General features: G+C 36.3%; 1 pseudogene; it reads right to left on the bottom strand.

Moving 5' to 3' along the window:
- Positions 1-1,354: 1,354 nt before the first annotated feature.
- On the bottom strand, positions 1,355-1,956 carry LOC112407760 (40S ribosomal protein S7 pseudogene; annotated as a pseudogene).
- Positions 1,957-22,134: the final 20,178 nt, after the last annotated feature.

The following is a 22,134-nucleotide window of genomic DNA, read 5'->3' as shown; positions in this document are numbered from 1 at the left end:
CTGGCTATTTAAACTCTGACTATTGGGATCATAAATTATACTTAGCCCTGTGTGTATTGTAGAAGTTGTTTGACCTATTGCTTTTCGTACTTTTCTAATCTTGGATAGTTTGTCTCATACATGAGAAAATCAGTATTCAGCCAAATATTTGAGGGAACCTCTCTCTCTGTGCATCTCTGGAGTGTGTGCTCTCTTTCTCTGTAATTTCCCTTTCTCCACTACTCTATCTCACACAGTCTAGTTGTTTTGCCTCCCTGAACTCTCATTTTTGTCCCTATACTCAGTGAAAATAAGACTTTGACAGGGTTGCCCCTCTCTGAGGTGTGACACAGAAATGCCTCCAAACAGCAAACTCTGGCAATTATATGCCTAACTTTGTTTCCTTTCTCTAAGGGAATAAGAATCATTTTCTGGCTTTTGTATAATGTTTAAATCATTTGTTCATGTATCTTGTGGGGTTTTCTATGCAGGAAGTGAAATTCCTGTCATATTTAATCATTCATGGATATGATACTATTTATAATTTTCATTTTTCAGCTCATATATCCTAACTGTTCATATATTGACTGTATTTTCCTTTTGTGTTTTGAACATATTTCTAATACCTGTATTCAATTTTTGTCTGCTGAATTCACCAGCTTAGCCGTTTTAGGGTTGGTGTCTATTGACTGTTTTTTCCTTAACTATGTATAACAATATTTCTGGCTTTGTATGTATAATTTTCATGTGTACTGTACATTATTGATAAAGCATTGTAGAAATTTTGAATTTTTTTTTCTTTTAACATGCAGGTAAATTACTAACTCATCACATTGGACTTGTGTAGGTTTGACTTTATGCATTGTTAGAATCTCTGGAAAGCCCAGGGTGTTTCTTAAGCTCCTCTTACTTGTGGCATCAATCTTCAAAATATTTCTTTCTTGCTGACCTTTCAAGACTTGGTTTTAATTTGTTTTAGGGTAGATTTAAAGTAGGCCTTAACTTAGGGCTTGTTCCTTATTTCCAAACTTGGATTTTGGTCTGTGCTGAATGCACAGGGTATTAATGAGGTGTTAAGAAGGTGTTAATAAGATCTCTCTATTGCTCTCTACTGCTGTCTTCTTGGCAATATTAAAAACAGTAAAGCAAAGTGATGTAACCTAAGTATTATCAACTCATTCTCTTAGATAATAAGTAGTTTCAGATAACAAGAACTTGATGGTACCTTCTGGAATAAGAACCTATATAGGATGGCTTTGCTTTAGCTTGTTGGGAGTTTAGTCATCCTCTGAAAAGGAGCTTCTCTTATTTCTAGAATGTCTTTTAAATTAAACTATGAAATTTACATTATTTTAAAATATTTTGTAATAATATTTTAGTCATTTTTGTTTACAACTGAGAACTGAGACTCTGGATATTTAAATTAACATCCTTGCCTGTGTTGCCCTTATAGACAACAGAAAAAGTTTCAACCTTGTGTTCCACATTATTCTGCTGTGTTTTATCCAAATGAATCTTTGAGTTAGTTGGCATCCAGTTTCACCTGGATTCTCTTGCCTACACTTTCACTTGGAAAAACTAAGTCCTCTAGGATCACACGTGCATGATTGTCAGAGTATGGTTTCTAGGATGCTTTTGCTTATTTTTTTGTACAGCCTTTTTGAGTTGGCTTAGGCAGAATTCTCCTCTGGGCTTTAAAGATAATGTATTTCTCACTGAACATTTTCTCCAATTCAAGTACTTACCAGACTTGGTTTTTCTCAAAAGATTTCAGTTGAGGAACAGGAACAATGATCATAATAGCTTTCTGACTGCTATCAACTTACTTTCCCTGGCTGCTGTTATATTCAGCTCTCTTATCTGGGACTTAAGGTTTGAATTCATTTTTAGCTCAAGGAGACCCTGAGAGATGCTGGACTAAAACTCATCCCACTTTTCACCATTGGGCTTCACTATCTTCACACTCTAACTAAACATGTTCTCCTTATTGAGCACTGACCTAGGAAGAGAATACTTTATTTTTACAATTTCCTCAGCAATGTGTGCGATAAAATCAGATACTAAGTTGTTAAAAAGGCAGCTAACGAGGTTACGTTTCAGTTTATAATCCATTTAATCAACCCTGTCTCTTTAATATCACTCAAATGTACCCATCCTCTCTACCTTCGATACCACAATCTCTGTGCAGCCTCCTGTAATTACTTGTCTGGTTTACTGGTCTCCTAGCATCTACTCTGGAAACCCAATAATTCGTTTTCCACATAGAAGTTATACAGAGTATAACAGGATTTTAAAAAGGAAAATGTCACCACTTGGAGTGTGAAATCCTCCTCTGCATTTAGTAGTGGAATTTACTTATAGATGAAAGGATTGAGAAGGGGGATGAGGAAGAAATATCCTTGAAAGAGAACAAAACATAACATTATGAACAGTTGGGGGTTTTACTCTTTGAACCATGCATTTATTGCTAAGGTTGCAGACTTCTCCTCACAAGCTACAGTTGATCCTTGAACAGTGAGGAAGTTAGGGGTGCTGACCCTCTGCATACTTTACAGTTAGCCCTCTCTATCCATGATTCTGCACCTGCAAATTCAAACTCAACCAACTATGGATTGTATAGTACTGTAGTACGTATTTAGTGGGGAAAAATATCTGATATGAGTGGACTCATACAGTTTAAACCTGTGTTGTATATTCTATGACTCAGTGAATTTTTCAATATCTCTGCCCCACTTCAAACCATCTTGCTCCCATCTGATTTACTCAGTGTCTTCCCCATTCATGCATACCCGAATCTCCTGTATTCACTGCCACTTTCAGCTTAACTTCCCTGAAAGGTTACCTGGCTTTGAATTTATCGTCTGAGATACTGCCTCCCAGATTGCCTCCTCTTCCCTAACTGCATGCGAGTGACTACCTGAAGACATCCTTCTACTACATTCAGCCTAGGTTTCTAGAATTAGTTTTCCTGGGAGTTAAAAAAATCATAGTTTTTCTGCATAATTCTGCATAGGGAAAAAAAACAACTAAGCTATCAGGTATATTTTTTGTCAACATTTATTTACTAAATATTGTACACTTAGTATGTGCTAACTTTTGGTGTTGGATATACAACAACTAACATATTAAGCTAGTTTTCTATTTCTAGAGTGCTTACAGTATTCTGGAGGATATAGTCTATTACAATAGTGAGAGAAGTTCTATTGTAAGGAAGTATAGAGTGTCATTAAAATACCTAGTTGAAATACATATCTCAGTTTATATGGAAAAATTTATTTGGAGAATAATTAAAATGAGTAGGAGTTAGCAAGGAAGAAGTTGGGGCGGTGTGGGAAAGAGTATTCAGGAAAAGTAAACCGACGTTTGAAAATCTAGATGCAAGAGACCACATAGCATCTTTATAGGTTGGATGGATGGGGGTTGTCAAGAGAAGTGTCAGGAAAGCTAATTTGTGGGTAGTTCATCAAAAGCTTTGTGAGCCATGAGTTTGGATTTTATCCTAACATAGTGGTTCTTAAACGTTAACGTGCATTTAAACCATACAGAAATTTTACAGTACAGAAATTTTACAGTGTAGAGAGCCTTATTCACTAGGTTTGTAATGGACCTTGCTACTCTGCATTTCTCCTAAGCTCTTAGGTATTGCTGACGCTGCAGGCTCATGGGCCACACTTTAAATAACAAGCTCCTAAGGGAAATAGTAAAGATATGAGGGAGTTCAAGCAGAACATAAAATATGATCGATATTTGTTTGTCTTCTAGAAAGATCACTTTGACTACAGAATAGAGGATTAACTACAGAAAGGCAAGTTTAGATGCAGGAAGATTTTGTAAGCTATTTTATTAATCATAGTCTACTATAACAGCACTTTAGGCTAGTTGATGTCATGGATATGGAGAAAACTGAGCAGATTCAAAAATATTTGGGAGCAAAAAATGAGAATCTTGGAAATAGATTGCACTTTGGAGTTAAAAGAGAAAATAGAAGAATAAAGAAAGATTCATAGGTTTCTGATCCAGTCAAATTTATTGCTGTTCAGTGTGCTATAGGGCACCTGTGGAAGGTGTATAGAATAAAAGATCAAGAGATTTTTTTTTTCCTGTGGTTCCACTAGAAACTATTTTTCTTGAATTTTAATGAATTTGGTGTGATGCACCCAAGGAACAAATCCCATCCAGACAGGGCAGATAGTTTGATGTTCTAGCTGTATCATAGCTAGTTTTCAATGTAGACTACACTCTGTTGTCACTTTGGATAGAGCAAATCAGTGGAGTTTCAGTAAGCAGGAAAAATTATTGGATTATTTGCTATGTGAGACTACCAGTTCTGGTTTGTTACTCACAGCTCACATTCTTTCCTAGGTAAAACGTGATTAGACTGAAGGGCAGCTTTGCAGTCTTATAACACCAGCTAGAAATATCCAACGTAAGGGAGGATTGAAGAAGAGGAGTTTTTAAAATGACCAGATGAAAACATACCTATGAATCAAAAAACCTCAAACATGAGCTGGCAAAAGCCCTAACTACCTACCTCAGTCCTAAGCAGCCCATTCCTGGACAATCTGCCCGTTTACCACTTGGAAGGTTTAGCTCTTCCTGTAACACTAAGTGCTGGTGAGTCTGAGGATAAAGGTGTGGGGAGCAAAATTCTCAGAGCTTCTGTATTGTCCTTTCATTGAATGAGTCACAGATGTTTTCACTTGCAAGGATTTTGTGTTTTGCCAATGCAGTCCATCCTTCTGTCTTGATCTGTATCTCACAATTTTCAATCCATGGTTGTTTGAATCCAAGGATGCAGAACCCATGGATATGGAAGGCTGACTGAATTGGTTTTACAAGTTAATGATGAGATAAAGAATATGTAAGTCACCTAATGGCTTCACAAACTTTTCCCAAGTCAGCCTGTCCTACACCAGCCTCTACTTCCTTCTAACATTGTTCATTTAAACGTCCAACATTTTCCTAGTAAGGCTAATTTTTCACTGATTTTTCTCCTAATAGTTGTGGGGCATTTGATTTTCAGCATATGGAGGGTGTTAACTAATGCAATTACAGCCACGAATCTCTTGAGTTTCTCCTGGTTATTATCTTTCTACTCTGACATTGTGCAGTTACACTCTGTGAGCAGGTAAAGGGTTATGACAAAACATCTAGCAGTTGGAAAACACTTTTAATTCTTACTTTCCCAAACCTACTGATGTTGACAGTCTTTTTTTCTTTTCTCCAATTATTTTTTAAGGTTAACATTTATTTCACAACTCTTCATGGTCTAGTGGGATAATTAATTGTAAGTTCAATATTGCTGACTAAATAAAACAAATTATCCAGTATGTGAAAATTCAGTTATCACATGGGTGTGCCTTCCGTAGATCAATTTTATGGCTATCCAGAATATTTTATTTTGCAAAGATTTTGTCCACAAAGGAAGGTTCTATCTAGTGGTTGGAATTTACTACAGTCTGCATATTTCTCTTTTGAAGAGCTGAGTTTTAGAAGGGTTATTTGACCTTATTAGACTCTCTGAGCCAATTATGGTTAGAGCCCAGGATGAATTGTTTGCTTAAGTCAGAGCTTTGCAACTTTCCTCATCATGACAATCACTTGGGGTGCTCATTAAAAAACATTTTTTCCTGATTCTAATCCAGAAATGAATTAGAATGTTCAGGAGATAAACCTAGTGTTAGGGTTCTCCAGAGAAACAGAACCAATAGGATAGGTATATATGTGGGTATGTGTTTGTATATACATGGTGATTTATTATGAGAAATTGGCTCACATGATTATGGAGGCTGAGAAGTACCATGAGATGCCATCTGCAAGATGGAGCACCAGGGAAGCTGGTAGTGTGATTGAGTCAAAGTCTGAAAGCCTGAGAACAAGAGGAGATGATGATGTGAATTCAGACTGATGCTGGAGAAGAGGAGATGAGCTGTCCCAGCTCAACTTGTGAGGCAGGAAACAAAGAGACAAATTTCTCCTTCCTCCACATTTTGTTTTAGTCAGCCCTCAGCAGATTGGATGATGCCCAACCATATTGTACAGGGCCTTCTACTTCATTGGGTTCACTGATTCAGGTACCAATGTCAACCAGAAATCTACTCAAAACACTCCCCCAGTAAGATAATCTAGGCATCCATGCCTCGCTTATGTTGACACATAAAATTACCCAACCCGACTACACCTTTTGTTAACTTCGCACCCGTAGTCATCTCCTCAAACCATACTTAAGATGCAATTCATGAAAATAAGATCATAATTTTGCCTGTTGTGCTACAACTCTCCGGTGTACAATTGAGAATGCACTGACTGCTTTTCTGGTAAAGGAGGTAGAGTTCTTGAGTGATGGTTAGTCTTCTCTTTGATAGTCTATAACTTATACTATGATGTTAAATTAACAATACTTAAATATATGTTGTAAAGTCAATATATTTTACCTTACATTATAAGAAAATAAGAGAGGAAAGAGAACAAGCATGCCTATGTGTGTGTATATCTGAGTGGTATAGAAACAGGCCTAATTTCTGCAACTGGCCACATGGTTTTAGCTAGTAATTATAACTACCTTTATCCACTATCCATTCTCTATCCCCTTTTCTTCACCAAGCACCTCAGTTGGTCATGGTTCTTTAACCGGTGAGGTGACCCAAACCTTCATTCCTGAAGGGTCTGGACCATTAGTAGTCCTGCCTGGATTTGGTTAGTGTAGTTTTCTATTGACTTTAATCACATGATATAATATTAAGTAGCACCCTAAGAGATTGCCTATATTCAAGACTTACTCTTCCTTGCTGCCGTTGTAAAGTAGTAGTCCAGTTTCCTCTTGGTATGAGATCAGTTACCCGAGCTTACACTGAAACGCCCTTCTTTGGTGATTTGGAAGCATGAGGAGCCCAAAGTGGCCAGTGGGGTGTTGGCATTATTAACTTCAAGGTTAGTGGAGTCATCTCCTGGTGTAAGCATTCCTTCCTCTGGAACTAAAATCCCCAGTCCAGCAGAGTATATAGCCTGAAGAACACAAAGCAAAAATTTTGCTAGAGGTACCAGGGGTAATATTGAGTGGATCCATTGCCATTTCTACTCCTTGACTCCTGGACCTGTGAATCCTGGCTTCGGGAGAAAGAGCACCATACACAGGATGTTGATTTAGAGCATGTACAGCCTTCTGCAGAACCTTGCTACAGCCCTGTGAGGTATCACCACCTTACTGGCACTGTAACTAAGTCTTCAAAAGACCATTACACCATTCGATCAAGCCAGCTGCTTCAGTGTGGTGAGAAATATGGTAAGACCAATAAATTCCATGAGCACTGGCCCATTGCTGCCCTTCTTTTGCTGTGAAGTGATTTTCTTGATCTGAAACAATGCTGTGTGGAATACCGTGATGATGGATAAACCATTCTTTAAGTCTATGGATGGTAGTTTTGGAAGAAACATTAAGTGCAGGGAAGGTAAATTCGTACCCAGAGTAAGTGTCTATTCCCATAAGCATAAAGCACTGCCCCTTGCATAATGGAAGTGGTCCAGTGTAATCAACCTACTACTAGGGAGTTGGTGCCATATTAGGGACTCAGAATTGGTCTCTCTTGCTAGCAGATGAGGCACTCAGTTGTGGTCATAGCCAGATTGGCCTCAGTGTGTGGAAGGCCATATTGCTGAGCCCATGCATAAGCTCTGTAGTCCCTGTCATCATGGCCACTTTGTTCATGAGCCCATTTGGCAATGACAGGGGTGGCTGGGGAAAGAGACTGCCTGGTATTCACAAAACAGTTCATCTTATCCACTTGAATATTAAAATTCTCCTCTGCTGAGGTCACCCTTTACTGAACAATTACATGGGATACAAATATCTTCATGTTTTGGCCCAATCAGAGGGGTCAACCCCTGTACTTCTTCCCCAGATTTCCTCCTCATAAATTTTCCAATCATGTTTCTTCCAAATCCCTGACTGACTAGCCAAACCGTTGACCACAACCCATGAGCCAGTTTATAATCATACATCTGGCCATTTCTCCTTCCAAGCAAAGTGAAAAACCATGTGCCTGCTTGAGGCCAATCAAGTATATACGACTTTCATTTGATTATGGAGTGTTTCTATGCATGCCCAACTGTGTAGCTTGGTGGATCAGATAATGCCTAGGCTAAACTAGTTATTTCTTGCTCACTAGTTCCAATCAGCATAATGTCATTGATGTAATGGACCAGTATGATATCTTATAGAAGGAAAAGTGATCAACATCTCTGGGCTAAGTTATTATATAGGCCTAGAGAGTTGTGATATACTCTTGAGATATGACAGTCAAGGTATAATGCTAGCCTTGCCAGCTGAAAAAAAAAAATCTTCTCCTGGTGGACCTTATGGAGAAAAGGGTATTTGCCAGGTCAATAGCTGAATACTTGATACCAAGGAATGTGTTAATTTGTTCAAGCAATGAAACCACATCTGGTACAGCAGCTGCAATTGGATTCACTATCACAGTTAAGCTTACGGTAATCCACTGTCATTTTTCAAAATCCATCTTTCTTTTGCACAGGCCAAAATAGGACTGTTGAGTGGGGATGTGGTAGGAATCACCACTCCTGCATCTTTCAAGTCCTCAATAATGGCACTGATCTCCGCAATCCCTTCAGGAATGCGGTGGTATTTTTTGGCTTACTATTTTTTTATGTAGGGAGACAGGCCTTTGCTACCATAATAGCCCTCACTCCTCACCAGATGGTGATTTTATGTACACAGATTTGGGTATTACTGACTTACATTGTTGGTAGGCACCAAGTTTGTTATCGTATTGTATAAAAGTTTAGTAAAATGTTCTCCCAAACATGCATATTCTAAGAAGTAGACAAAATTAATGTAATTATAAGATCTTGAGAAAAGAAATGTTTGGACATTTAAAGTTGGAAGATTCATTGGCTACCTGTAAAGGAGCGCCTAAGCAGATATGATAGCACAGTTAGGAAGTACAGTTAGAATGTGGCAGGTAAATGTAATTGTAAACTATTGCTATATTGGTTATCCTTTTATTTGTTTCCTGTTTTAGGTTTGCTATACTGTGAATTATTGGAAAGCTTACCAGCAGGTGGTAGCACTGTTTAACAAATATACCCCTGATCCCAAAGCAAGCAATTGTGACTGGATTATTGGCTGCGAATGCAGCAAAATTCAAATATGTCAGAATAGTGGATTGTGATCCAGAAAATCCAAGTCCTGGTCCCAGTGGTATTACTTATTGGCCTCATCACTTTGCAAAAATAAATCTCATAGTGTTTAAATAACACTATAAATTAAATTAGTATAATAACAACTGCCTTGGCTTCTGCTGTTTTAAGGGTAGGAATAGAAAATGATTGTAAAAATCACTAAGGGAAAGGTAGGATGCTGTGTAAATGCAAATATCATTTCTCATTCTTTTGTTTGTTTTTTCTTTATTTGTTTTTCAGGCATTAATTTTAAGACGTGTTCTTACTAGTAACAAAGGTAGTCCTAAAAAGGTCCAACATGAATGTAAAATGATTTCCCATTGGTCATATGTTCAACTATTTTTTGAACATTTTCCCGTTCATTTCCATGTGGTATAAGATGTCAAAACCCATTTTGTTGGGTCTGAGGAAGAGTAGCTCTAGCCTCTGAATCCTTCTTTGCACACCCACTGCTTTCCTAACCTTTGTAAATGCATGAACTAAAGAGGGAAAGTCCAAGAGAACGCAAATAACTTCAAGGAAATATGTGTTAACATATTTAAAGTGTAAGGAGCATAGCGAGCCAGCATTTACCTTTACTGTGTGCAGAGAAGTGTACTAACCACTGAAAGGATTACAGAATCCAGAGACTTCCAAAAATGAAGAACTTTTTTTGACAGACGCTTACTGATCTCCATCAGTAGACAAGGAAATTTACTAGATGCTGGGGATCCAGGCTGTATAAGACACACATAATTCTCAAAGTTGAAATTTCTATAGTTGAGTTGAATATCACCTATCAGCAAGAGTAAACAGATATAGTACAAGGCAGGAGACGAACCATGAAAGGAAATGCACGACTGGGTGGTGGTTTAGATTAAAGCCAACCTGGGTAAGATTGAAGGAGAGAAGAGAGTCTAGGTGGACGTAAATGATACTTACAGAGACAGGTATTTGATGTGAAGGTGATAGGGTATAATAGTTAAGACTATAGTCTTTGGGTCAGAATGATCTGACATAAAGTAATAACTCTACCACTTACAAACTGAGTGACCTTTGTCAAGGTACTCTGATTTTTTGATTCTTCATCTGTAAAATGTAGGTGATAATAGTGCATCTGTTTTATGGAGTTATTGTGAGAATCTATGTGGAAATTAGTGTACAGTAAACTCTAAATGGGAAAGCAAACAGAGTTTTTTGAGATGTGTAAAATATATAGAAGAGCAGTTGATATAAGGCGCTGCATGCTGGACACTTAAGTTTGTATTTATTATAGCGGACAAAGGGAAGTGTAAATTCCTGTATAGAAAGAGATGTCCGTGAAAAGATACTTAAAAGGTGTTATAGGAGTTTGTATAGGTGTTTTAGAACAGAGAAGGGGTGGAGGCAACAGGAGGAAGGTCATCTGAAGAGTGTGGATATGAGGTCATATGAGGTTACATTTGAGTAAAGCATTTGGAAAGACTTGGTGAGATCAAGGGAGAGAGAGGATTAAAAAGTTATTCCAATAACTTGAGCCTAGGGAACTAGGGGGATGGTTGTATCTTTGGCAAAAATAAGAGACAGTTTCTTTATGTGTGAGGAAAGCAAATATATTTATTCTCATGAGAAAGAGGCTGTAAGAAAACACACAACAAGCAGAAGGGTCTAAGATCAAGGCTGGACATTTCAGTTGGGAATCGTCTGCTGACTTTGAAAGTGTTCATTGAAACCAGCTGCTATAGGGTGATTGAAGGTAGTAGAAAAAAAAGGAAAAAGAAAAATCACATAAGTATATGCTAAGAAAGACTATCCTTGGATCTGATAGAACATTTGGGAAAGTGATAAACTTACAAGCATCACAGCAAGCCAAATTCTGTTTACATGAACCTGCAAGAGCAATTTCCCCTTCCTGTGCAGGACTTTTGCCCAGGCCCATAGTCAACATGAGTTGACTAATAATTCGGATACTAACACATTATAACTAATTTAGGATCTGGCTGAGGCATGTACAGTAATGTCAAATAGCAGGTACCTCATTTTCTGTTAAATTATTGTGTTCTTTAGAAAAACTTAGTATCCCCACGTTCTCCTTGTAAAGAGAATGGAATGTCTCTCTGGAACAAGTTGACCACCCATAAAACATGCAAAAAGATGAAACAGTAAAATTCCTCCCAGAGGCTCTGGGAAGACTTCTCTAAGATCCTATCCCCATAGCTGTTTTGGGCAGTTATCCTCAATATCAGAGTTATATGCCACACTTTTACCAGCATGCTTACAACACTGTGTTGGTATTATCATTTTAGAGGTGGCTGTGACCCTGAGTAAAACTAAAGGCCTTAAAGACAATAAAACGGCTATTGAAAATAGCACTATTAAGATCTAATTTATAAAAAGTCACCAATTTTGCAAAATGTATGCATTCTAGTAACCACTATGGTAGTGGTTCCTGTGTAGAACATTTCCATGACTCTAAAAATTCCTTAGTGTGCCTTTGCAGTCAATCCTCTCCTCACTTCTGGCCACTGGCAATCAATATTGTGCTTTCTGTCTCTGTAGCTATAACTTTTCTAGGATTTCATATAAACCGAACGATGCAGGATATATTCTTCTGTATCTGATTTCTTTCTCTTAGCATCTTACTTTTACACTTCAGTTTATTGTTGCCTCTATCAGTAATTTGTGCCTTGTTTATCGTTATTGACTGAACTTCATACTTTATTTGAAATTCATTAGTTTTTCCATAATATATGTTTCTAGGATCCAATCCAGAATATCACATTACATTTAGTTGTTATGTCTCTTTAGACTCTTTTGGGCTATAACTGTTCCTCAAACTTTTCTTGTTTATGATAACCTGGACTTTTTTGAGGAGTACTAGTTGGATATTTTAAACAGTATGTTGTTTTGGTTTGTCTGGTGGTTTTCTCAAGGTTAGACTAGGGTTAAGGGTTTTTCAGAGTATAACCAAGAAGTGAAGTAGTTTTAAATTTATAACTGATTTATCACTTATGGTAACAATTCTGATCATCTGGCTAGTTTTTCTGCCCTGAAAAGTCACTTTTTCCCTCTTTCCATTCTGTACTCTAGAAGCAAGTCACCAAGTATAGCCTGTACTTAAGTGTGGGGTTATGCTTCACCTTCTTTAAGGGGAGAGTGTCTATATAAATTACTTGGAAATCTCCTGTAAAGGAGATTTGTCTCTTGTCTCCTATTTATTTATTTATATAAGCCTTTATTTTATCAGTATAGACTCATGTTTTTATTCTATAATTTGGGTTATCATTGTAATACTACATTATGTATTTGATTGCTCACATTTTCCCAGCTTTGGCAGCTGGGAACTCTTTCACTTATGAGAATTCATTCACTCTTTCATCATTAATTACAATGTTGGATATAGATGTTTTATAGATGTGCTTTATCACTTTGTAAAAGTTTGCCTCTATTTCTAATTTTCTGAGACTTAAAAAAATTAGAATAGATGTTGGAGTTGGGAAAATAGTTTTTGTGCATCGATTGAGGTGATCATATGATTTTTTCTTTTTAATTAACAAATACTATGAATTGCATTCATTGATTTTTATTTATTTATTTTTTGGAATGTTAAATCAACCTGATGTTCCTGAGAAAAACTTCCCTTGGTCATGATTCTTAACCTTTTTCATATAGCTTGATTTGTTGAAAATTTTAGAACCTTTGCATTTATGTTCATGGGGGATATTAGTCTTCTTTTTCTTTCAGTGTCTTTTTCTGATGTTAGTATCAGGACCTCACAGAATAAGTTGGAAAGCATTCTCTCCTCTTCAATTTTTTGAAATATTCTTGTGTAGAATTGGAATTAATTATTTCCTAAATGTTTAGTAGAATTCACCTTTGAAGCAAACTGGATGTGGAATTTTCAATGTAGGAAGGTTTTTAATTACAAGTTACATTTCTTCAATATATATAAGGCTATTCAAGTTATCTATTTCATCTTTAGTGAGCTTTGTTTGCCTATATATTTCAAGGAATATGGCCATTTCATCTAAGTTTTTGAGTTTATTTCCATGAAGTTTTTCATAAACTTTTCCTTTGCTCTTAATATCTGCAAATCTATATTGATGCCATATCTCATTTCTGATATTGGCAAATGCCTTTCTTGCTCAGTCTGGTCAAATGTTTATAAATTTTATTGAACTTTTCAAAAAACCAGCTTTTGGTTTAGTTGATTTTTCTCTATTTTTTCTTTGTTTTCTATTTCATTGATTTTTTTTTCCCCTCTGATAATTTTTTATCTTCCTAATTTGGGTTTAATTGACTTCTTCTAGTCTTTAGTTGGAAGCTTAAGTCATTGATATTTAAGACCTTTTTCTTATCTAACATAAGCATTTACTGCTATAAAGTCGTCATGAAAAACAGCTTTAGCAGCATGTCACCAATTTTGGTATGTTGTCTTTTCATTTTCATTCAGAGAAAAATACTTTGTAATTGCCCTTTTGATTTCTTCTCTGACCTATCAACTATTTAGAAGTGTTATATACTATATGGGCTTACATACCATAAAATGGTCCCATTTAAGTCTTAGAATTCAATGGCTTGTTTTGTACTTTTATATAGGTATGTAACCATAGCCACAATCTAGTTTGACGTTTCCATCACCTAAAAAGGTTCCTGATGTCCATTTGCAGTAAATACTGGTTTTCATTCCCAGCTCCTGACAATCACTAATCTACATTCTATCTTTATAAAGTTGCCTTTTCTGTGTATTTTGTATCAACAGAAACATAATGGGTCATTTAGAGGTATGTTGTTTAATTTCTAATATTTGTGAATTTCCTGAATTTCTTTCTGTTATTGATTTGTAATCATGTACTTTGCATGATTTTAATTCTTTTAAATTTACTGAAGCGTGTTTTATGGCTTGGTGTATAGTTTGTTCTGGAGAATGTTGTATCTACATCTGAAAAGGATGTGTGTTTTTTGTGGTGGATGGAGTATTCTAGAGATGTCAGTTATGTCAGGTTGGTTGACAGTGTTATTCAAATCTTCTGTATCCTTGCTGATTTTCTGTCTAGTTCCTCTTTTCATTATTGAGAATGTAGTATTGAAATGTCCGATTTTTATTGTTGAGATCTGTATTTCTCCCTTCAATTTTGTCATTTTTTTTACTAGATGTGTTTTGGGGATATGATGTTCGGTACTTACGTTTTGATATTCCTTATTTTTCTGTTGAATTGACCATTTTATCATTCTTTGGTCTGAATGTATATTTTCTTCTGACACTGATATGGTCATTCGAACTCTCTTATGATTACTGTTTGCCTGGTACAGCTTTCCCCATTCTTTCACTTTAAGTCACTTTGTGCCATTCAATCTAAAGTTTATCTCTTGTGGATAGAGTACAGTTGTAGTACATATCTATTTGGTCTCAATTTACCAATCTCTGCCTTTTGATTAGAGTGTTTAACCCATTTACATTTAGTGTAATTATTGATATAGTTGGATTAATGTCAGTCACTTTGCTATTTATTTTTTCTCCTTTACTACCTTATTTTGCTTTAAGTAGATCTTTGCTGGAGTATCACTTTTTTTTTTTTGGAGTTAGTTTCTCAATGGCTTTTTCCCTAGGGATTATAACATCTTAATTAAAAATAATCTGCTTCAGATTATTCCTAATTTAATTGCAATAAAATGAATTTTGCTCTAGTATAGTTCCCTTCCCTCATTTATCCTTTGTGATGTTATTGTCATATATATTTACCCTTAAATATTATATGATAGAAGTTATAAAATATAGTTTTATAATAATCTTTTATCCTTACATTAGTCAAAAGAAGAAAAAAATATTCTTAATTTCTCTTATATTTATCTAAGTAATTACCTTTCCTAGTATTCTTTATTTCTCCATGGATTTAACTTACTGTCTGATGACACTTTCTTTATGCCTCAAAGATTACCTTTAGTATTTTGTGTAAAGCAGGTTTGCTGGCGATGAATTATCTGTCTGGTTATTTGGAAATGTCTTCATTTACCCTTTTTGGAAGAATGGTTTGAATAAAGAATTCTTGATTGCCTTCTTTTTTATATCATCTAGGCCTTAGTGTTGTTAGGAGGATCTGGTCTGGTTCTCACAAGTAGTCCATGATATTCTCCTATTGAATGTAACAATTTCACAGAGCACCAGCATCACGAAGTCACTCTGTCACCATATGGATCAAGATCAAAACAAAATTATTCTATAGTCATGTCTGAACACAGATGAAAAAGAAAATATTGCCCAAACCACAAAAATGCTCAGACATATCCCTCCCATGGTTAATATGAGTAACTACTGCTGCTTCACCAATTATAGGTTACTCTTGTTTCATTCTTCCTATTTTGCAGATAAAAAAAATTTTAAGATATAACCATAAAATTTTCTCCACTTCATGACATCATCTGATCCTTAACCAAGCCATACTTCCTTGATCCCTCTTCCAAATCACCTAACACAAACCCAAATCCTATAACACCCTTTTACTGAGACACTCCATGGTTCTCCGATGTGTGGTCTCGTCCATTATAACACATTATAAAACTAACTTTGTTCAACTATACATGAATTCCTAGTCTCTTTGGCCAAAGGGCATTGACACCTGAATTAGAAAGGATGAAAGTTAGGGTGGGCAAAAACATATCAGTTAAATGCAACCAAAACTAAAGTATGGATCGTAATATTAATATCAGAAAAGTTTTAATTCAAAGTTAATATAGGTGAACAATAAAGGATAAGATTTATAATAAAGACTTAAGTCAAAAATCTATCATTCCTCAAAAATCTGTCATTACTCAAAAATGGCATAAAAATGAAAAAAGATATTCCTGGATTACACTAGTTCTAGATTAGCAGTCAGCAAGATTTTTTTGTAAAGGACAAAATCAGTAAACATTTTTAATTTTGCAGATCAGATATCTACAAGTACTCAACTTTGCCATTTTAGTATGAAAGCTGCCATAGTCAATATACAAACGGGCATAATTGTGTTTCAAGAAAAGTTTGCCTGGGCTTCCCTGGTGGCACAGTGGTTGAGAGTCTGCCTGCCGATGCAGGGGACACGGGTTCGTGCCCCAGTCCGGGAAGATCCCACATGCCGTGGAGCGGCTAGGCCCGTGAGCCATGGCTGCTGAGCCTGCGTGTCCAGAGCCTGTGCTCCGCAATAAAAAAAAAAAAAAAAAAAAAAAAAAAAAAAAAAAAAGAAAAGTTTGCTTATGGACACTAAAATTGGAATTTTATATAATTTTCATGTGGCACAAAAAATTCTTTTGATTTTTTTCTCTTCAGTAATTAAAAGACATGAAAATCATTCTTGGCTTATGGGATATACAAAAGTAGGTGATGGGCCAGGTTTGGCCTGTGTGCCTTGCTTGCTACCCCTTCTCTAGATCATTGTATGGCTCACTGCCTCACATCTTTACTGTAATGTTACCTTCTCAGTAGGGGTCTTTCCTACTTACCTTCTAATAACAGCACTCTCTTCTACCCCCTTCTCTACTTTTTGTTCCCCTATTGGACTTAAAATAATTAAATAAACTGTATATTTTATTCGTTTGTTTGACCGCTCCCCCCACTACAATGTACACTCCCTGAAAATTAGAATTTTCAGTTTTGTTTACCATTTCAGCCCCAGGGTCTACAAAAGTGTCTGTTTTGTTGTATTCACTTAATGAATATCTGTACAATGAATACATCAGAACCTGTAGAAAGAATCACACAGCAGCAGATGACAGTAGTCACCTGGGCCTAGGGTTGGTCAAATTTCAATGTCTCCATGAGACATGGAGATATTGAGGATACCTTTAGCTCCCAGTTTTGAGAACACTCAGAAAATACCTTGGGGAAGCCAAGGGCATGGGCATGAGGGCTAAAAGAATAAGCTTTTAATTCAATGGTCTGGGATACCAGAAGAAATTTTTCAAATCAGGGAGTCTAGTGTAAAAATCTAGTTTGGATTAAATTTTTGTTTCTTGATACCTAGCTGGTAAAGTTTTACAGATAGTATTATAGATAGAAACTATAATTTTATTGTCTGAGTTCTTATATCAGTAATTTATTCATTCTTAGTTTAATTTAAAAATAAACTTCGAGAAGGGTAGAAAGTATGTTAGCAATTGTTGCCTTACAGGAGGAGGACTGGGGATTTAACTCAGGAGAACTTACTTTTCATTTGGATTGTTTAAATAGCATTTAAAGGGAGGCTCCAGAATTTTCATATGCTGGAGTCTTAGAATGCTAATCTGATTTGAAGATGATGGGGTAGAAGGCTTTTTTGGATAGGTTTGTACAGCAAACACAATTTCATTGCTTAGAGGAATGGCTTGGGAAGTGTGATGGACATCATGGGGGTCTAAAGCCCCTTGAAACCCCTTTTGGGGGTTGGATATACCATTTGTATATTTTCTTTATTTTTCTAAGTAGAGATGAAAATAGAAAGTAGATCACAGTATACAAATCAGAATGTCAAATATCCAGGAAAAATATTTTTCAATGATCTGTGCCCTTTTTTCTAGAACAACCAAGAGTAAAGTGTGTTAGTTTCTAATGTGTGTTCCTGATATGCTTAGAAGCCTAAGCAAAGCTGTTAGGATGTTTTCCTGCAGATCTATTGTAAAGGAGTATAAGACGTTCCAAATAGATACACTCCTGGTTTATGAAGTGGCCTACGACTGTGGATGGGAGGACAGGATTCTGAAGCCAGAGCCTCCTTCTTCCTTTTTGAAAAGAACTACTACTTACTTCCTGATTAAGAACAATAGAATCAGGCTAGCAAATCAAATGCATTCAGAGAGGTCTGTTAATATAAATGCAGGGAACACGGCCTGCTGTAGGATGAAGAGGAACAGTGGAGAAGGTGGCAACCTATGAAGGGACACCACCATTGAGAAACATGGCAGCCATTCAGTAATTCTTAAACGGCCATTCAACTATTAAAGAGCATTCACAATATAGGCCTGGTCTCACCAGTCTTCTGATTCATTAAAAGAAGGTAGCCATCTAGATTTGTATGTGAGATCTATCCAATTTTTAAATGTCAATCAGTAATTCAAGATCTTTAAAAATCCTACATAAGTTAAATACAATTCCGTCTAAGGCTTAATCTTCTGGCTTCCAGCTTGACGGGACTTCTGAACAAGATGATTGTTCGAGCTACAGTTTGAGCTACAGTTACGTTCTTTCACGTGATTGTAGAGCTACGGTGCAGTACAAAGTTTATAGTATTTGGGAATATCTTTCCCATTCCATTACTAGAGTGTAATGGCTAAGGAAGAACAGAAAAAAAAATGGGGTGGGATGTGGACTTGAGTACATTTGTGTTTCTGGAGTCTTGAGTTAAGATTCTGAATATCTAGATAAAGAGATAGGCATGGGCATAGATATAGATTATAGGTAAATTCACTTCTTATTCCTGTGATCATCTTCCTTGGCAATGACAATCTGTTAGGATGGGGAAGATATTTCAGATACTGTAAACTTCATATCCCCAGTATACCTCTGTAACTAGGTGAAATTAAAAAAAAATAAGTTACAGATATTTCTTCAGAGTTTAAAGTGGTAGGTAGCTGTAACTAAAATAGTACAATTGAAACCATAGTTTCAGAACAATATAGGTTAAATAGACTTTTGAAAATTTGAAAAGGGAATGAATCTCATTTACAGCACGGTTTTTGTGAGAATAAATTCCAAGTACTAAACTATTTATATTCCAAGGAACATTTAAAATACAGCCCTTTCATAAGCTTGAGGCTGCCTGCCTGTGTTCTCTTCTCCCAGAGAACAAGATTTGGCTACAAGGAACATTTTCACCATTCTTGGAGCTTAGTGTAGCTGTTGAGCTAAGTTACTTAGAAAGGAAAGAAAAAATAAATGATGTGGGGTGGCATATCGAATGCTACCTGGGCACCTTAGAAACACAGGACTGCACTGAATTTGAAAACACTGACATTGTTATTTCCTTTTTTCCTGACCTGATAAGAAGAAACTTCCCTGGTCCTTTTAGGGGATGCTTGATCAGGCTCAGCAAAGAATGACCCCACACAGACTTAACAAGGACCCTTGGGCAGTAGATGGAATTTCACAGGCAATTCATCCTCCCCTTCCCTGTACTTGTGATACATAATTTTCCTCCCTAACTGCCAGTTTCTGGAGGCTGAGAAAAGTTTTCAGTATATGTCTATAGTCCCTAGAAATGCATCAGTCTTGGATAACACATTTCCCTAATTCTAACTTGTACATAGTTGCTCTGTTTAATAATAAAGATGTGGCTGTAAAGATACATTTCCATTTACTTTATGGATGTTTCTCACCTCAATAAGTCAAGACCATAAATGTTTTATATCATTTTAAAAGCTTCTTAATATGTTTCTTCCTAATACTAAACTGTTAAATAGACAGTCATCTTTTAGCAAAAAGCATGATGAAAGCACTATATCAAAATAGTAAAATAATCAAAATGCATACTATTCTTCTTTATTGCAGCCTGCAGGCTCAGATAACACACAAATGAGCAAGTCGTTTAAGAAGGTAGAAGTATCGCTTACCTTCAGGCTTGGAACTCTCTTTATTGTTTCTAACTTTAAAATGTTACTCTAGTTTGTTGTAGTATTTCAGATTCTGTCCTTCCACAGTCCCAGCCTAAAGTGGACGTAGATCCTATTATTACCAGCCAGCTTAATCACACTCCCCTGTGCAAGCTCTTTCAGCCAGCAAAGTTCAGTTTCAGACTTTCAAGCTTCTTCCAGTTTCCCACGTTTACATTAGAGATCATGCTCTTAAAAGAAACTTTTAAACTAATGCAGTTCCTTTTCACCTTATATCCATTCCAAAGCTGCCTCTCCTTTGAGACCATGTTTTCCAATCCCTCAGTGGGGAATTTTCAAATTTTTAATCTCAAAAGGCTTTGCTCAGTACGTTTAGAAGCTGGGTTCATCAGCTCCATACGTATCTATCGCCTGTCTAACCTTGACCTGTCTGCCCAGCTCATCTCTACATCTTAAAATGATGTCTCCCTCCTCCCAAGAAGGCTCATTTCAAAAACATGCTTTATCAGACTTCCCTGGTGGTGCAGTGGTTAAGAATCCACCTGCCAATGCAGGGGACATGAGTTCGAGCCATGGTCCAGGAAGATCCCACATGCTGCAGTGCAGCTCAGCCCATGCGCCACAACTACTGAAGCCCTTGTGCTTATCCCCTATGCTCTGCAGGAAGAGAAGCCACTGCAATGAGAAGCCTATGCACCACAACGAAGAGTAGCCCCGTTTGCTGCAACTAGAGAAAGCCCGTGCACAGCAAAGAAGACCCAACATAGCCAAAAGTAAATAATTTTTTTAAAAAAAAGAACCTGGAAATAATAGCCTAGTTAAAAAAAAAAAAAAAGTTTTATCTCAAGTGCACACAAAACAACTTCCCCTTGAATATTCAAATTGGAAACCTCACTCATATAGGGCTATAGAAGAATTATTCTAGGTAACACTCTGTACTTCAATTCAAAGGACAGTTCTTAGGATATACTGAAACATCCCTTTGTCTCTCCTCTTTCTTTACAAACAATTGCACAAGCAAAATCCTTACTTGGAAATTTACCTTACAACACAAGAAGAAAAATGAACATAAATCAAAGGTGTGGTAGGCAGAATAATGGCCCCTCTGAAGATGTCCATGTCCTAATTTGTGGCACCTGAAAATATGTTACCTTACGTGGCAAAATGGATTTTGCACATGTGATTAAATTAAGGACCTAGAGATGGGGAGATGATCCTGAATTATCCAGGTGGACCCAGTGTAATCACAATGGTCCTCCTGAGTGGAATAGGGAGGCAGGAGGTTGGGTGTCAGAGTCAGAGCTTTGAAGATGCTGCGAGGAAGGGGCCACAAGCTAAGGAATGTATGTGTCCTCTAGAAATTAAAGAAAACAAGGCAACATTCTCCCCTAGAGCCTCCAGAAAGGAATGTGGCCTTGTTGACACCTTGATTTTAGCTCAATGAGACTTTTGTCAGACTTCTCGCTTCCAGAAATGTAAAATAATAGATTTGTGTTGTTTTAAGCCATTAAGTTTATTGAAATTCAATTTGAAATCGAGTAAAACTAAAATCTAATACAATGGGGTAAGAGGACTTTAGATTTCTTTAGTAAGGTGTATGAATATACAAATTCTTCAAGTAGACAGCCCAGAAGCCGTCTGCCATGTAACATTATGTGTATATGTGCATATCTATAATGTACATATTTTATATATTGGCATACATATATATGTATACATGAGTTGAGATATATAAACATATATGCCATAAATTAAAGTATTCTGAAAACAATTTAAAAGTCAAAAAGTAATACTTCATGATGTTCTGCGATGATAATTACCTTCTTAGTTTCATAATCCTTTCTGGCCAGCAAAATAAAACATAAAGCATATTTATACACACTGTAACTTATTGTCACCTGTGTCTAAAGGAGAGGCATCCTGTTCAGTTCTGTGGAAAGCCAGCTGTTACGGTTTACCAACCATTCTATAAACACTTGGAGTTTGGATAAGATTCGAAAGTAATAGTTCATGGGTTTTCATAGTCTGAAAATTACCTCTAAAACTTACTCCCTGTAGATAAACTACTAACATAAAAATTCAGAAGCTCTGTAATGGTAAAAGTTTGTTTTTCAAATTTTTTTTTAAATCAAAGAATTCTAATCATTGAATTAATATTTAATTAGGATTTATGTACTTGGTTATAAAAGTGGCTGTTTTTAGTGAACCCAAGTAATCATTTATGTTCCTAATCTCTTTTGTTTTTCTTAGCTTTCTTTCCAAGTCATTTATTAATAAGATGTTATAAATGTTCATTTTAAGTAATATTGAGTAATAATAACTTGGTAACTCCTGGTAGGTATCAAGTGCTCAAGGAAATGTATTAATTCTGGTGGAATAACTTTGTTTATAATACTGTTATGTTATTGGTAGCATAATAATGAGAAGGCTAGATGGTTTAAT

This window comes from Neophocaena asiaeorientalis, unplaced genomic scaffold, assembly GCF_003031525.2.
Source record: "Neophocaena asiaeorientalis asiaeorientalis breed wild unplaced genomic scaffold, Neophocaena_asiaeorientalis_V1.1 scaffold149, whole genome shotgun sequence".
Taxonomy (NCBI): Eukaryota; Metazoa; Chordata; class Mammalia; order Artiodactyla; family Phocoenidae; genus Neophocaena; species Neophocaena asiaeorientalis.
This window is presented reverse-complemented; position numbering and strand designations above follow the sequence as displayed.